This window comes from Mauremys reevesii, linkage group 1 (assembly GCF_016161935.1).
Source record: "Mauremys reevesii isolate NIE-2019 linkage group 1, ASM1616193v1, whole genome shotgun sequence".
Taxonomy (NCBI): Eukaryota; Metazoa; Chordata; order Testudines; family Geoemydidae; genus Mauremys; species Mauremys reevesii.
In genome coordinates this window covers 258,577,678-258,593,983 of record NC_052623.1, presented here as the reverse complement: position 1 = coordinate 258,593,983, position 16,306 = coordinate 258,577,678, and the positions used below count along the sequence as shown (strand labels likewise).

The window sequence follows — 16,306 nt, the reverse complement described above, 5'->3', positions numbered from 1 at the left end:
TATGGAAGGCAGTAGTGGAGTGAACCTCTGCTGACTTTGAACAGCCAGACAGAAGGGCCATTAGAAGAGGGCAGCGTGGAGCTATGCGGTTGAGGGAGGCTTTGCAAGAGCACTTTACCAGTCAGCCATGTGAGTGTTCTATGCTGGACGGTTCTCTGGGCAGGGGCGGCTCCAGGCCCCAGCACGCCAAGTGCGTGCTTGGGACGGCATGCCGCGGGGGGCACTCTGCCAGTTGCCGCCAGGGCGGCAGGCAGCCAGCCTTCGGCAGCATGCCTGCGGAGGGTCCGCTGGTCCCGCGGCTTCGGTGACCGGCAGAGCGCCTCCCACGGCATGCCGCTGTGCTTGGGGCGGCAAAATGTCTAGAGCCGCCCCTGTCTGTGGGCCTTGTACAACAAGAACTACAGACTTTCTAAGTATGATGGGATATTTTGCTGTACATTTACAAGTACTGTGCCTTGAGCAGCAAAAACAGTGAAGAAAACCAACTTGCAAAGCAACACACAGATGAATGGAACAGAACTTTAAAATTGGAAAGGCAGCAAATGTTTGTCTGTTTCAGTGCACAAATGTAGTCTGTTGTAGCTACACATACACTAACCACAGTTAGTACTAACCACAGTTGCTGTATGTGAAGCGGTGGTTTTCCTTGCTGAAAATTGGTGTGGAGTAGTAGCGAAAAGAATGTGGCCCCTGATGCCAGCTGGTAGACTGGGGGCTGCTACTATTGAGTTCTCCAAGGACTGCAAAGAGTGGGGAGGCAAGGATTTTTGGAGCTATAGGTCAAACATGGTCTGCAGCATTTGGGTTTGCAGCCTGAGAAGATCCATTGTGAGCTGGGGCATTTCCCTCTCCTTTTCTCCTGTCTGCTCTTTGCTTCTCCAGGCTGTCAGCCATGTTGGCCCTCCAGGCCCTTTGTTCATGGTCTGATGCAGTACTGCATATGTCCTTCCCCCTGCCCACCCCCCACCTCTGCCCAAGTCCTCTTCTTTCTCCTCATCAGGGGCAGGCATTCTGTGGCTGTAGAGGGGGGAGGGGGCACCTCAAGGCCACAACAGCAGCAGCTGGTGATAAAAACAGACAGATGTATCACTGGCTTTACAGGCACCATGGAAAGGGAAAGAAGTTTCAAAACTCCCTTTCTTTATTCCTATAACAACTTTTAATAAGTGCTCACTGACACTTCAGCTTGGGAGCACCTCTTCACAGTCTGTTGTAATGTTCCTTTTTTACCTCCAAGTGGTTTTGATTGTTTGCAGTTGTCTTTGATGGTTTTCCATTGACTGTTCTGTGATGGAATAATGGTAGACAATTGAGCCTTGTATTACATCAGCAGCTAGCCAGGGAGGGGAGGCAACTCCTTCCTGCATGAATAAGCCATCACCGAGATATGTTATCTGCTGGTGACTCCTTTTAACCTTAAGGGTATAAACTTCAATATAGTTACATTATTTCTTAAATATTACCCATACACACATCATGCCCTGGTTATGAATTTCAATAAATTGCAAGCTTTCAAATGAGACCTTACCCGTTACCCTTTATGGACAAATATCCTCTAAGTAATTTATTTGTGTAGTGAATTTGTCATGTCTGAGAGAAGAGTTTGTAAAGAACAGGGAACCCTTTGACAAGAGGCCTATGCATCATAGAGAGGAAGGATTTACTGTTGCATGAAGCTATAAATCTTCAGTCCCTATTCCATGGTGTCAAGGGTTTCACTCACCACTGCGGCACCTCCTGCTGGCCATCATGGGGATTAGCTCTGCTAGCCTGTGCACCCTCTCCTGGTGGTGTCTCGCCCATCGACACCGTCTCACCTGCAGACCCGCCTCAGCGTGCTCTTCATGACTCCGGCCGTGTCACCATTTGTGTTTTCCCTTTTCTGGGGGAGAGGGGCATATCTCAGTTCTAGAGTCTAGCTACTTCTCTAGGGGCAAGTGGCGGGGACCTGGAACCACCCTTACTCCAGGTCCCAGCCCAGGGACTCTGTAGCTGGCAGCCTCCTGCTGCCTCATCTTAACTTCTCACCAGTGCTGCTTCAATTGCCTGGGCCACTTCTCAGGGCCTTGAGCCTACAAGTCCCAGCTGCCAGCCAGGAGCTCTGACCCTAGCTCCTCTGGTCCCTAGCAGCTGCCCTGTCCGAAGTGCTACCTTCCTGCAGCCCTCTAGGAACCCAGTGCTCTCCCTTGGGCTCCCTGCAGCAACTGATGGTGTCTGACCCTAAAACTCTTTTTATATGGGTCTAATGGACCCTGATTGGCTGCTCCTTGCAGCCCGTCACCTATATTGACACTATTTTCCACAGGAGGTGGTGGTTTTAGCTGATATCTCACAGAAATTAAGGTCAACCCAAACAAAAAATATTTTGTTGCAAATTTCCCAAAGGAAAATTCCACTGAAATTTGTCTTTTCTCACAGAAAATTTCAACTTTGTCAAAACCCCCATTTTCTGATAGGGAAATTTCATTTCAATTTTTTCAGCCAGCTTTACTTCTGATACAAACAATACTTTTTGGCCTTTGTTTTCCACAGCTCTTAGAATAATTTGCCCAAAACCCCTTCAATATACCAAAATTAAAATTTAAAACTATCAAGTAAACTGAAGCTGAACATCTAAACGAGAATTCTATCAACCATCAGCTGAATCCCTGTAGCCAGAAAGTTATTGTTTTTATTATAGAGAATGTCCATGCCTACCAGCTAGTGATATTTTTAGTCGGGAACAGTAATGTTACTATTATTAAGACTAGCCATCTTTACTTTCAAAGGTGAGCAGTTTTCCCTAGTCCCTCTTCCTTATTGAGGACAGAGTGATACCTAGCATTTGGCTCTAATTCTAGCCATAACATGAATGTATTGCATGTTATGAATTGTATCTATGAAGTTCCTCCATGTTACAATACCTTTCTGCCCTGGATGACAAAAATCCAGGCCCAATCTCCAAAACCCTTACTATCATTCATAGTTCCTTCTCATCTCAGAAGGATATTTGAAACATTTTACAAAAAACAAATAAGAGACTTGAAACATTCCACAGAAGAATACTTAGCTAATATAAACTTAACTCAATCTCTCTTCCACTGTAAGGGTGGGTAAGTAAAATTTATAACACATAGTTTACAAAGCTACAATTTCCACAACCCCTTTTTCACCTGAGTTGTTCCCATTCATGTGAGTAGCCCGCAATATAGAAGAGTCACATCTTATTGTATCCATGTTCCCCTTAAGATAGGGACTGCAGCTAAACTCAATTGCCCAGATGTGTTTTCTTTTGTGTGTGTGTAAAATGAACTCATAAGCATAGGGGTGATTTTGTTTTAACACACATATGCCATTCTCATATATAACCATCCAGTTCAGGTGCTTACCTTTAGATTAGAGGAAACATAACTTTAGAAATTTCTACACATGCTATAAGTTTTACCTAGCCCTGACTTCTCTTCCACTGTACGTTTATATAAGCTAAGTATTCTTCTGCTTCTATTATAAATACTTGAGGGGGGGGGGTGTCAGATGTCTACAGTGAAATGTTTCAAGATTTGTATTTATTTATTTTTTTGGTTAGACTATTATTAAGTTTCCCTTCTACATCCAACTAGCTCAGTGGTTCTCAAACTTTTGTACTGATGACCCCTTTCACACAGCAAGCCTCTGAGTGCGACCTCTCCTTATAAATTAAAAACACTTTTTAATATATTTAATACCATTATAAATGCTGGAGGAAAAGCGGGGTTTAGGGTGGAGGCTGACAGCTCACGACCCCTCCATGTAATAACCTCACAACCCTCTGGGGGGGTCCCAACCCACAGTTTGAGAATCCCTGAACTAGTCATTAATTACAGTCGGAGCTTCTACTTGCTCAAGTTGCCAAGCATAGAAGTTATCTGTTTTGTTCTCCTATTCACACACTCTTGTTTTATGAATCTGTAATGCTTTCCCTGCCATTTTAAGTACTAACTGTCCCTACCGTTCACCAGTCTTATTTGAAGTAATGACTTCAACGGCACTAAATACCATGTCTAGACCATGCACAAGCCTCTGTAGGATTGGGCTCTTCAGCCAGAAACCACTGAGAATTTTTACATTCCATCACATATTAACCATTTTTAGTAAATTTTTACAGGACTGAAATTAAGTTTTTAATAAGCTACTATAGATATTTCTGAGGCATTAGTGGACCCTTCTGATGAGAAGACACCACGAATCAGTTTTCCTTTTTGACCATCAGCTGACTTCCCCCCTCACTTATATATATCTCCTTTAGAAAAAAATATCAAAAGCCTTTCTGTGTCATTGGCTCATCCTGGCTCTTTTTCCTCTGGTTTATTTTTTCTTGTTAGGTTTCATGACCAATTTTTTTAGGACTGTGTGTTACCCAGTTTCAGATTTCTCCACTCTGAAATTATACTTAGATTAAGTATAATTTTATAGTATTTTGATATAAATTAAATATTTGGTTCCTACCTATGAATGCTCTCTTTGTATTCCTTTATTTAAAAAAAAAAAAAGTAAAATATTGTATTTACCCTCTTCTTCACCCTGCTTTTTCTTAAGTTATCCTTTTTCTGTAACTTATTGCTTCTTCCTTTGCCTATCTAGTTATGCAAACTAGTTTTGCAACCCAGAACCACCATTAAGTCTCTTTTTAAACTTTTAATCTGTGTCTTACAGTAAAGCTACCAAACTAGTGTTTTACTCTATTTGTGTTTACCCCTGTTCTCTGAGAAATCAATGGGAGAGTTTATCTTTCCCTGGTAGCAAAATCAGGCCCTGTATATTGTAACAGGTCTGGCCCCTTTTCTGTCCTGAGATCCCTCACAAACAGCCTTGGATGCCTTTTGGGTGGTTATCACCTCTATGAGTTTTATTTATTACCTTCACCAAAACACTATCACAATCCTGGGCAGCAAGTCTATTTACAGCTTTTCCTAATCCTCAAACCTGTCTCTATAGACATGAGGAGCTCTCACCACCCTGAGACCTGTTTTCTTCTGGGCTCTGCTAATCTTCCCTCCTTTACACTGCCTTCCTGTGCTTTTTAACTAGCCTCTCCATGGTGGGATAATTAACTCCTTAGCTTATCAGCCCCCACTCTGCGTAGGCAATTAAATACTTCCCTCCCCACCAGGCCTTTCCTGGTGGAGTTAATTAATGCTTAAATGATCAGAGTGCTGGGTCGACTACTGTCTCTCAGCACTCTGTCACACATGTTTATCAGAAGCAAACTATTGCGTTTATTGCACTGAATTGGATACTTCTTTCAGAAGAGACTTTAAGCACAAGAGATTTCTTAATAGTGACTCACTATATTTTACCCTCCTTTTGTATACTAATCCATTATGTCCCAGCATTAGTCATTCATTGTTACAGAAGATCTATATCCAGAAGAATAAAGTTTAAATGAGTTAGCTCTTATCCTCTAGGCAGAACAGGATCCTACATGAAGAATTTTAACAAGCAGAACTTTTTTCCAGCTCCCGCTGGATCCTCCAGCCCTGCTACCTGATTCTAAGGAGGGTGAAGCGATCACTTCTGCATCCCCCTAATCTGCTCCCATTGTGCAGGCAGGGAGGGGAAGGAGGAAAACGGAGTTGGAAATAGGTCCTATTTCAGCAAAGCGCTTCAGCTCAATCATAGAATCATAGAATATCAGGGTTGGAAGAGACTGCAGGAGGTCATCTAGTCCAACCCCCTGCTCAAAGCAGGACCAACACCAACTAAGTCAAGCTTAATTTTAAGCACATGCCTAAAGTTAAGCATATGAGTGGTCCCACTGAAGTCAAAGGACTACTCACATGCTTCAAGGAAAGCATGGGCTGAAATGCTTTGCTCGACTGGGCCAAAGTGGTTTGTTTTCACCAGTGAGAAATATCACAAATGAAGCTGCACAGAACGTGGCAGCTCTGAGTCTCAATATTTATTATCAAATGTAAGTAAGAGAGGAAGGCTGGTCCAGTGGTTGGGGCATCAGCCTGGGACTCAGGAGACACACATCTTCAATTCCCGGCTGTGATACAGGCTTTCTGGGTGACCTTGGAGGAGACACAAAATCTCTCTCTGGGCCTTGGGTCACCATCTCCAAGTTAGGGGTAATAACACTATCTGATGGCACAGGGTATTGTGAGGATAAATGCCATTCAGATTGTGAAGTGCTCAGATATGATGCTAAGGGAGGGGGACACATAATGACGGAGAACATATGGTAGTGTTCAGCATCCTCCATCATTCTGAAATTTTGATGACAGCTGTGCTTAATTGGAAGTAAAAGAGTAGCTTGAATCTCTTTCAGGATATTTGCCACTTCTCTGAATCACCTCCTTCTCTTACTAATCTCTTTGGGAAGATGTAGAAGGAATTTTGCCCCCTTTGGTGAATTTTCCTTGATTCCTACCTCCTGCTAAAAGTTATTTGTTTCTGATAACTCACCATTTCCATGACGACAGCCTGTGGTCTGTTTTCAGAGAAAGGTGTTTATGTGCTCTTGCCACCTTCCATATGTACATAAAGGCATTTCCCCCCCATTATCTTAGTAATTAGCTTGGTTACAAATCCAGTCGTCCTTTGGAAAGCCTGTTTTACAGTGAGAAACTGAAGAAGTTCAGGGTATGTCTACCAAGCAAAATAAAAAAGCAAGACCTGTGGCAGCAAGTCTCAGAGCCTGGGGCGACTGACTCAGGCTCTGGCTCACACGCTCGCATTACAGGGCTCAGAATAGCAGCATCGACATTCAGGTTTGGGCTGAAACACGGGCTCTGTAACCTGGAGAGGGGGCAGGGTCTCAGAGCCTGGGCTGCAGGCCAAGCCCAGGTGTCTACACTGCTATTTTTAGCCTTCCAAGCCTGAATCAGTTGACCCAAGCTCTGAGACTCTTTGCTGTGGGTCTTTCCTGTCCCCCCCGCAGTTTAGACATACCCTCAGTCTATTTGACTTAACAAGAGGCGATTGATAAGGGTTTATATGTACCTCCACAAGAAGAAGATTTCTGATAGTAGAAGGCTCTTTATCAAAAAAAAAAAAAAAAGGCACAATGGGATCTAATGGTTGAAAGCTGCAGCTAGACAAATTCAGATTAGAAATAAGGCACATATTTTTAACTCTGAGGATAATTAGTAGAGCTGGTTTACCAGTGTCAGACAAGTTACCTAGTGATATGGTGGATTCCCCATCACTTGCCGTCTTTAATTGAAGAATGAATATTGTTATAAGATGTGCCCTGGCTCAACCAGTCTTGTTGCAGGAACCACTAGGAAAAATTCTACAGCCTGTGTTATGCAGGAAGCAAGACTCGTTCTTTTTGGCTTAAATAGCTAGGATTTTTTGCCTTAATGTTCCTCTGTAGCACATATTATTTTTAAGCCCAAGCATTTTCAAGATTTTAAATTTTATTATCTGCTTATTTTAATCTTTTCCAGATCACTTGATGGGCTCCTCAATCTCTATCATTTTAGAAGTGCAGTTTTCTAATTTAGAGCCTTACATTTTAACAGACTGCTGCAGCTCTGGCCTGATCTGTAGTGTTCTCACATGGATTACTACAAACAACATCTGAGTCCCTCGAGAGCTCTCTGAGGTCAAGTCAGCAGCAGTCATTACTGACTGCTGTATGCTCAGAGGAGAGCTCATAGCCTTGTGGAAATAAATTATTTTCTGTCTTGGAATCGTGTTTGTCGTTTCTTCCTTTCCTGGCAAATTCTCTGGTCTTCCTTAGGGACATTTAAATGAAACATCTTGGAGGTCTGGAGAGGTTTTGGTTTTTCTAAAGCATAAATGAAGAAGTGTGAAGTGAGGCCCTGACAGCACATCTCTTGACATGACAAGGGACCCTCTATCTTCCCTACAGTCCTGCCCCCAGAAAAAAAGATTTTTGAATGTGAATCACAATAGACAATAACAGCTGCAGTTAAGTTATTCTACTTTATAGACAGATGTTAACAATGAATGCAGTTGAGCAACCCTATTAAAAATTTTGTGGTGTTGGGGACGGGGGGACCGGGAGTGAAAAATTATTAGTCTTACAGTTACATTCAGTAGGACATAAAAGTGTGTGTGTGTGTGTGTGTGTGGGGACAGGGGGGAGATACAAGGAAACATCCCCCAGACTCCCCTAGTAGTTTCCCCTTCACATTAATGGCATTATTTCCACTATTTAGAATCCAGGTCAGTGCAATGGGCAGGGCCGGCTCCAGACCCCAGCGCGCCAAGCGCGCGCTTGGGGCGGCGTCCCAGCGGGAGGGCGGCAGGCGGCTCTGGCGGACCTCCCGCAGGCATGCCTGCGGAGGGTCCGCTGGGACCGCGGCTCCGGTAGACCTCCCGCAGACGTGCCTGCGGAGGGGCCGCTGGCCCCGCGGCTCCGGTGAAGCATCCACAGGCGTGCCTGCGGGAGGTTCACCGGAGCCGCAGGGTCAGCGGACCCTCCACAGGCACGTCTGCGGGAGGTCCACTGGAGCCGCGGGACCGGCGACCGCTAGAGCGCCCCCCGCGGCGTGCCGCCCTGCTTGGGGCAGCGGAAATCCTAGAGCCGCCCCTGGCAATGGGATGCTCACAGAGAGCTCTTTGACATTTCTAGCACTGCTTTAAAATAGTTTGTAGTATTTGCAGTGTTGACCAAACTGAATCAGAGTCCCATAATGCTCTATAGCTTGGCCAAGTTTTACTGTAGAGAAACTACTGTAATCTTTGTGTAACCTCTGTTCTATGTATGTGGGGAATCTGTCAGGGGTAAGGCCCAGTTGAGGTTTGCGAAAGTAGTACACCATCATCGTGTTCCTATTACGCCTCTGGCGTTTAGGGCAGTGACTAAGCTCTTCCACTCCTGTCTGTTTCTGGCAAATCTTTCAGTGGTTCCCTAGCTGTGCGCCAGGTTTTTCAGCTCAGTTTCCGCAGCTCTTCACCAGGTTGTTTTTGGGTGGCCTCGTTTTCACTTGCCTTCAGGTGCCCATCTTATTGCTACTCTGGTGATGGAAGCACATGACTGATCTATGTCCAAAGCCTCCTGGCAAGGATGGTGCTCAGATCCTCTTAGCTGCACTGTGTCAATAGATCTTGGTTTGGATTGTTCTGGGCCAAAAGATAGAGGATTTTTCTGAGGCAGGTTGTATGGAATGAAAACAGTTTGGACAGATCATACTTTCTCATTCCACAGCATTCTGCGCTATAAAGTAGTGTTGAAAGTACACAGCTCTGATAAATCTTGAGTTTGGTTTTAGTGTTGTATTTTGATGATTTCCAGACTGTATTTAAGCTCCTGAAGGTGTTCCTGGCTTTACTGATTTTGTTCCGGATTTCCTGGCTTGTTCCACCATCCTGGCTGATGGTGCTGCCTAAGTATGTGAATGTTTCTACATTTGTGAGAACATAATCCTCTATCCGTACTGGTGATGGCGAGGCAATACACCAGCACAAGATAATTATTTTTGACTGAACTTGATACAAAATGCCTCTGTGTCTTGTAAAACATGTATGGAGAAAGTCGAGAAAGTCTGTAAGGTCTGTGCTAGTCACTATCACATACAATATTAATATTATACACAAATATCAATATTGTTTATAATGTCACATGTTTTTATAACTATACATTGTGTTCATGCTAAGCTCTTCTCAGGATGCCTTTTACTTATGTTAAGCTGTTTAACCATAGGGAAAAGTGAAATGTTGTAATATCAGTGTTAGTTACCAACATACCAAAAAGACCAGATAAGATAAATGATCTTGTTGATGCTTAACCCACATAGACTCTGTGCCAAGCTCTCTTGAGAAGATGTCTCTAAGTTTGCTAACTTCTGGAATGTTATATTCAAAACAAGATAAGACACATAAAATTGCTGTGTAAATCTTGGGTAATGCATGGAGTCTCCTATTTTGTTGTAAACAACTAGGATATATAAACAGGTGTTTTTTGCGATCACTTTGGAACAGAAGTGAAGATGCAAATCTGCTCCCCAGACAGTGACCTTTACCTTTCTGTGTGACTAATAAAACTGATTGAACCTGGGTTATCCCATGTCTTATCAATAAAATATGACTCCTAACAGCAATTTAGGCATTATCTGCCATTTTCACATGGATGGCAGGAAATTTCAGCATATAACGATGCCTCTGCCCTCCCCTGCACTTAAAATCCTGTACATCTTTTCCTGAGGCAACATAAAGACCCTACCACAGAAAAAGTTGTGTGACTATATCTTGATACAAGAAGTCATTCCTACTTCTTATTGCTTCAGCTAGTAGTTCTAATGACAAACTAAATAGTAATGGACACATCAAGTATCTCTGCTTGTTCCTCAAGCAACTTGTTTGTGCTACAGCCTCTGGCCAACTATAGATTGTGGATGTAGATTTTTGATAACTAGAACATATTAAACATGGGTGTGTGTTATAGACTGTAGAGACACATTTCACACTATCAAACACCTCTTCTGACTCAAATGCTATTGCTGCTACAGTTCCATCTTCTGTCTTGGTTCCCATAACTCATGCAACAATTGCCTCAGTTTATCAGAAGCTGATCTCTGTGGGAAAGTCTAATCTAGTCCTTATCACTTAAATTTCCAGAGGGAGATTTTCAATTAGGTGTGTAAGTGACATTAAACGTTTTATTTAGCTTGTTAAAGAAGCATTTTCATAACAATCCAAGTTTAATAATGAAACTGGTTAATAATACTGATGCAAGGAAGACTCTTTCTTGAGCTTCTAGATAAGAGAGATAATAAATTGTTCTTATTTTACAGTGTGACAGACACAGACCGGTTGGATGCAGGAGTCTGGTGGAAGGAAAACACACAACATGGGATGAATAAAAACAATGGAGGAGTCCTTGTTGCACCGTGGAGACTAACAAATTTATTTGGGCATAAGCTTTTGTGCGCTAGAACCCACTTCATCAGATGCATGGAGTGAAAAATACAGTAAGCAGTACACACACACCCCCAAATGAAAAGATGGGAGTTGCCTTACCAAGTGGGGGTCAGTGCTAAAGAAGCCAATTAAATTAAGGTGGAGGTGGCCTATTCTCAAAGGTTGACAAGAAGAGGTGAATATCAAGAGAGGAAACATTATTTTTGTAGTGCTAATGATGCCAATGCAATCAAGATGGATGTCAGCCATTTCCAATAGTTGACAAGAAGGTCTGAGTATCAGCAGAGGGAAAACTACTTTTTGTAGTGACCCAGCCACTCCCAGTCTTTATTCAGGCCTAATTTGATAGTGTCCAGTTTGCAAATTAATTCCAGTTCTGCAGTTTCTTGTTGAAGTCTGTTTTTGAAGTTTTTTTGTTGAAGAATTGCCATGTGTAAGTTTGTTATTGAGTGTTCAGGGCGATTGAAGTACTCTCCTACTGGTTTTTGAATGTTACAATTCTTGATGGCTGTTTTGTATCCATTTATTCTTTTGTGTAGAGACTGTCTGGTTTGGTCAATGTACATGGTAGAGGGGCATTGCTGGCACATATCACATTGGTAGATGTGCAGGTGAATGAGCCCCTGATGGTGTGGCTGATGTGGTTGGGTCCTCTGATGGTTTCGCTAGAGTAGATATGGGGACAGAGTAGGTAACAGGGTTTGTTACAGGGATTGGTTCCTGGGTTAGTGTTTCTGTGGTGTGGTGTGTAGTTGCTGGTGAGTATTTGCTTCAGGTTGGGGGGCTGTCTGTAAGCGAGGACTGGCCTGTCTCCCAAGGTCTGTGAGAGTGAGGGATCATTTTCCAGGATAGGTTGTAGATAGTTGATGATGTGTTGGAAAGGTTTTAGCTGGGGGCTGTACATGATGGGCCAGTGGCGTTGTGTTATTTTCCTTGTTGGGTCTGTCCTTTAGTAGGTGACTTCTAGGTACCCTTCTGGCTCTGCCAATCTGTTTCCTCACTTCCCCAGGTGGGTACTGTAGTTTTAAGAATGCTTGATAAAGATATTGTGGGTGTTTGTCTGTCTGAGGGATTGGAGCAAATGCGGTTGTATCTTAGGGCTTGGCTGTAGACAATGGATCATGTGATGTGTCCTTGATGGACGCGGGAGGCATGTATGTAAGTATAGCAGTCAATAGGTTTCTGGTATAGGGTGGTGTTTATGTAACCATCACTTATTTGCACTGTAGTGTCCAGGAAGTGGATCTCTTGTGTGGACTGGTCCAGGCGGAGTTGATGGTGGAGTAGAAATTGTTGGAAATCCTGGTGGAATTCCTCGTGGAATTCCTCAAGGGCCTCCTTCCCGGGGGTCCAGATGATGAAGATATCATCAATGTAGTGCAAGCAGAGTAGGGGCGCTAGCGGACAAGAGCTGAGAAATTGTTGTTCTAAGGCAGCCATAAGAATGTTGGCATACTGTGGGGCCATGCAGGTACCCAAAGCAGTGTCACGGACTAGTTTTCTGTTTCCTGAGTGACCAGGGCAGGGGCTACCCCCAGAGCAGTCAAGAAGGTGCTAGAAGCAATTAAGTCAGGCAGACTCCATAAGACACCTGAAACCAATTAAGAACTGATTAGAAGCAATCAAGGGAAACAGGCTAATCAAATCACCTGAAGCCCATTTAGAACCAGCTGGAAATAGTTTAAAAGGAAGCCCCTTCAGAGAGGTCACCTGGCAGGAGCTGGGAGTAGGAAGGTGTGTTGTGGGAAGACTGGGAGAAAGGTGCGCAGTAAAAGAGCTGGGAGAACAAGCATCCTCAGGTCCCAAGGAGGCTGCTAGGAGGGGCCGTTTAGGAAAAGAGCCCAGGGAAGGGCTATAGCTCCGGTAGTATAGGAAAACTACCTGTTGTTGCTGCCAGTTAGGGTCCCTGGGCTGGAACCCAGAGAAGAGGGTGGGCCTGGGATCCCCCCAACCTTCCCCACCCCCCAAATGCTCCCTGAGTAGGAAGACAGGGACTAAAGAGGGTTCTTACACCAAACCTATTAACTGGCTGATGATGAAGGTGACTCAGTAAGCTGTAACTCTTGCCTCTAGGAGGGAAGAGAGGCTACACTGAGTGTCACGGCAAACCCTAACCGCCTAGAGGTGCAGGACCCCCTGAGGCAATGCCGGTGCTCTGCTACAACAGCAAAACATCACTATTCATAGTTATTTGGTTAAATGAACCCACTAATTAAGGGGAAATGATATCGTTAGATTCCATATATAGTTCTTCTGAGAAGTCATCCTCTCCAATGAATATTTCCATTCTGATTTTTAATAATCACTAATATCTGCCTAGCAGAAAAAAATTAAAATAATTTCTCTCTTTTTCAAAAAGTTTTGGAAGCTTCAAAGCAGGAATGAAGATATTAAAGAGACACTTCTCTCCTGCTCGTCTCAGAGATAAAACAGATGGATGTATGCTGATTTTTGTAGAATTGAAAAATTCCACATCAGTGTTATTAAAATATTGTAGGACCCACTAATTGCAACCCAAGGCCCTAATCCATTCAACAGATAAGCAGGTGTGTAAAGTGACGTACCTGAGTGGTCCTATTGAAGTGGATCACTCAGATGAATCAAGTTACACACCAATGTACGTCTCTTTGATTTCTGATGTCTTTGAGCTAAAATAAACCAGTGCAGTGCCCTTGTTTTCAATGGCGTTATATTCATGTAACACAGCAAAAGGTATCACTTCATTTGTCATTTTTATCATGTGGCTCAACACTTTTAAAAATCAAATCACTTATTTAGATGCCTAAATATGGACTTCAAAGCTAGGTGCTTAACATGAGGCTCTTATGTTCTTGGCCTTGATTTCTCCCTTATTCATCTCATGCCCAGCCAAACTCACTTTGTTCTTAAAGAAGCAATATTTTAAAAAACCTGCCATATCACAGTCTCTAGACTGACTTGTAATACAAAAACAAAGCAGGCAAAAAGTGATTGAATAATGTAATTCCCTTTTACTAGGCTTCAAATAGTATTACCAGTTCCTTCAACACAGTCTGATTTTTTGCACATTAGCTAGGCAGCATGGTATGTTTCTTTATCTATACTCCTTAGAATATTCTAATGAATCAGTTTGCTGGGAAGAATGGTTAGGAAGCAGAGAAGGTTAGCAATATTGGAAAATATTTGTGGAATGTGAATTTTTAATTTGTAAATGTGATAATTGGCATCAGAAATCTGCTCCAGGAATTATTAGTAAGGCTTTTGTCACAATCAGGGTCACAGTCAGGGAACAAAAACATATCCTGTGGGTTGTTTTTACAACCCAAACTCAGATTTTGAATGCTCAGTACAAACTGCTTGGGAAAGAAAAACTGTAGCTGAAGAACAACAATTAAATTCAAGAATATTATGATCTCACAGACAATTCAGTAACAGAGAAAACAAGGCAAAAATCAGTTAAAGAAGTTATTCTTATGCATTATTCATGCATCTCTGTTTGACAGTATATGAATATAGCTGCCTTCAGAGCCAGGATGTTTTTATATAGATCTTTCCCTATGATATACTAGGTAATACGCATTATGTTGTGAATAGACACTCGTACTCTCCGAAATAGAGAATGGAATGGGATCAGAAGGGTGCATAGTTTTGAACTATTCTTATCCAGGTTGACTGAAGCTTCTTGATGTCTTATGTAGAATTTCTTCTTTGTAGGTAGAAGCAAAGGCGTATGAGGAGGCGCTATTGTGTAAATGTGAGTGTAAGATTTAGCGAACAAGGCAGATTTCTGTATTATGTTGTATGAAAATTGTGTACCTCAGTTTACCTGCTTAATATTATTCTGGTTCACTGTATGGAATTAAATCAAAGAAGGCTGTAAGGGGTGTGGGTAAGGGAATAGGCAGGAAATGAGAAGCAAGCTGGAGATAAGTATCTTCAGGGAGCATATCAAGCATCCTTAAGTGAACAATGGGTGAGCTAGTCATTGGGAAATACCTACCTGCCTATCACCAGTCAGATTAACAGGTCTATTTTTCCAAGGCCAGAACCTAAGATCAAAAGAACACAAATCCATTAAAAAACCCAGCCTAGAAAGGGAGGGGGTGGGGAGCGAGGGCCACAGTAGCATGGGGACAGATGCTGTGATAGAGAGAGGGAGAGAAGGAAACGGCAAGAGCAGAGAGTCAGTCTCTTTCTGCCCAGATATAGACGAAGCCTGCAGCAAGCTGTGGAACAAAGGCAGGGCCTCTGTGGGATGTGTCTGAGGCAGCTGGGTTCATTGGTCGTATTAATTTAGATGGATAAATGGGTCAAAGGTGTTAACAGAACCCAATCACTGGCCACAGGGTTTGGTATGCAGAGACCTCAGCCTGCTTAGTACCAGGGCAAACCCACCATTAAACATTCTTTTAACCTTTTCTCGGAGAAGGAAAAAACAGTTAAAGCTTTTGAACTGTGAAGAATTAAATAAGGCTTTCACTATAACAACATCCCTTGTTCCCTTTCCCAAGGCAGAGTTTTTAGAAGGAACCCCCTCCCCCTGTTGTTTGACAGTCCCTTAGATTGCCATCTTTGATACTATGACTGTCCTTTTTGGGGAAAAGAGATGTTAGTTGAGACGGGCTGGAGCTGTTCTGATTGCTGTTAAAGTCATTTCATGCAGTTGGTGTTTGAGATTCAGCTGGAGCTCACAGAGGTGGTGGTGTTATTTGGGCCTCTCTCTCTCTCTGGCCCAGTCTGGTCAGGGCATCTCTCATGATAAGGATGACAAAGGCCTGGGGCTACAGGATAGAAGGAACCCCAGGCTGGCAGTGAGCTGAGACCCCAGCTGGCAGGAGCCAGAGGCCGAAACCCCAGAGCGGGGAGGCTGAGCTGCTCAGCCTGCCCCCTCTCTAGGGTTCCCGCTGCTGGCCCCTTGCCAGCTGGGGTCCCCCACACTGCAGCCCCACTCAGCAGGGGTTCGGCTGCTGGCCCCTTGCCAGCTGGGGTCCCCGCCACAGCCCCTCTCACCTTGCTTCCGGTTAGAGTTCCAGGGCAGGCCCCCTGCCAGACAGGGTCCAGGCTTCCGGCCTTGCTCAGCCCTACCAGCCACCAGCTCCACTCACCTGAGCTGCCGATCTGGGGTTCCAGCCGCTGACCTCCTGCCAGCCGGTTATCAACTGATAACTCAGAAGCCTGTGTGCAGCTTAAAGTATCTAAATACATGCCACCAGACATTGGAAAACTCAACAAGGAAAAGCAAGGGCAGGGATCACACTAAACTAATAAGATCTGCATTTTAATTTAATTTTAAATAAAGCTTCTGAAATATTTTGAAAGCCTTGTTTACTTTACATATAACAGTAGTTTGGTTATATATTATAGACTTATAGAGAGATCTAAAAAACGTTAAAATGTATTACCGGCACGCAAAGCCTTAAATTAGAGTGTATACATGAAGACTCGGCACACCACTGCTGAAAGGTTGCCGATC

General features: G+C 43.5%; 1 long non-coding RNA gene across 3 annotated transcripts; it reads right to left on the bottom strand.

Annotated features, from left to right (window-relative positions):
* Positions 1 to 388: 388 nt before the first annotated feature.
* LOC120385496 lies at positions 389 to 2,189 on the bottom strand. 3 transcript variants are annotated; one of them, XR_005589383.1, is made up of 4 exons: positions 2,029 to 2,189; positions 1,724 to 1,882; positions 1,179 to 1,285; positions 390 to 1,061 (listed from the first exon to the last, which is right to left on the bottom strand). It is a non-coding gene; the product is annotated as an uncharacterized LOC120385496 (long non-coding RNA). The 3 variants fall into 3 exon arrangements; XR_005589382.1 differs by having other exon boundaries at positions 389 to 1,361; XR_005589381.1 differs by having other exon boundaries at positions 390 to 1,285.
* Between the last annotated feature and the right edge of the window lie 14,117 nt (positions 2,190 to 16,306).